The sequence below is a fragment of the Apium graveolens genome, chromosome 5, assembly GCF_009905375.1.
Source record: "Apium graveolens cultivar Ventura chromosome 5, ASM990537v1, whole genome shotgun sequence".
In the NCBI taxonomy this organism is placed as follows: domain Eukaryota; kingdom Viridiplantae; phylum Streptophyta; class Magnoliopsida; order Apiales; family Apiaceae; genus Apium; species Apium graveolens.
The window spans coordinates 109,866,498-109,868,067 of NC_133651.1; the positions used below are offsets into that span (position 1 = coordinate 109,866,498).

Genomic DNA, 1,570 nt, shown 5'->3' on the forward strand with positions numbered 1-1,570 from the left:
TATTCTCCTCAAAGTCAAGAATTACAAAGTCAGCAGGAAAGATAAGTTCGTCCACCTTAACCAAAACATCCGCCACTATACCTCGTGGATAAGCGATGGAACGATCAGCTAGTTGCAATGACATATATATTGGTTTCGGATCAGGTAGACCAAGCTTCTTGAAGATAGATAAGGGCATCAGATTGATGCTAGCTCCCAAATCACATAAACACTTGTTGAAAGACAAGTTTCCAATATTGCAAGGAATAGTGAAGCTTCCAGGATCTTTAAGTTTCGGAGGAAAATTATATTGCAGCACAACACTACATTTCTCCGTAAGAGCAACGATCTCTAAGTCGTCGAGCTTCACTTTCCGAGAGAGAATACCTTTCATAAACCTTGCATAGCTAGGCATCTATTCAAGAGTTTCAGCGAAAGGTATGTTGATATGAAGTTTCTTGAACACCTCCAGAAACTAATAAAATTGTTTATCCAACTTCTGCTTCTACAGCCTCATAGGAAAAGGAGGTGGAGGATAGACCTGTTTCTCCCTTGTATTACCCTCAGGAGGAGTGTGTTCCACAGTTTTCTTCCTTGGTTCCACCTCGGCATCCTTCTGCACATCTTCTTCAGCCAAAACTTCAGATTCTGGAACTTGAGATTTTTCAGGGTTTGCAACCTTCTCAGATCTCAATGTAATTACCTTAACCTGCTCAATTGCTTCCCTCTTGCCTAGAACTTCTGTATCACTAGGAAGCATTCCTGGTAGTCGATTTAATAAGGCATTACCAATTTACCCTATTTGGTTCTCCAGAGTCTTGATAAAAACAGCCTGGCTTTGGCATATAAGAGCCTGGTTTTTGCACATAAGCCTCAACTCCTCCAATTCAGATTTTTCATTCGAAGATTGACCTACATCATGAGTTTGTTGTTGAAGTTGGAGTTGTTGTCTTGGTGCAAATTGTTACTGAAAACCAGGAGGATTGAATTGCTCATTTCCAAACTGCTCGAACGGCTGTTGCATCACATTCTGATTATTGCTCCATCTGAAGTTAGGATGATTCCAGTTGTTAGGATGATAAGTGTCTGGAACTGGTTGCTGCGATCTCTGAAAGTTTCTCACAAACTGAGCTGATTTACTAGATATAGCGTATTGTTCCGCTGCATGCGAACCTGCATAAAGCTCACAAACACTCATCCTCTGATAAACTCCATAGTTAGCCAGCGAATCGATCTTCATAAACAGCGCCTTTAGTTGAGCAGTAATAGCCGTAGTTGTATCCACTTCAAGAACTCCTACTACCTTGCCCTATGGCAATCTCTGGGCTGGATACTGATATTCATTAGCAGCCATCAGTTCAATTAGATCATAAGCTTCCTTATAGCTCTTAGCCCATAAGGCTCCACCTGATGCTGCATCGAGCATGGGTGTGGACTGTGCTCCCAAACCATTATAGAAGCAATTGATGATCATCCAGTCAGGAATTTCATGATGAGGACACTTCCTAAGCATCTCCTTGTAGCGCTCCCAAGCTTCACATAGAAATTCTCCCGATTACTGCGTAAATTGAGTAAGATCATTCCTCATTGT

General features: G+C 41.6%; 1 non-coding gene across 1 annotated transcript; it reads left to right on the plus strand.

Annotated features, from left to right (window-relative positions):
- The first annotated feature begins 1,463 nt into the window (after positions 1 to 1,463).
- Positions 1,464 to 1,570, plus strand: LOC141663106 (small nucleolar RNA R71). The gene has a single exon (XR_012551191.1). It is a non-coding gene; the product is annotated as a small nucleolar RNA R71 (small nucleolar RNA).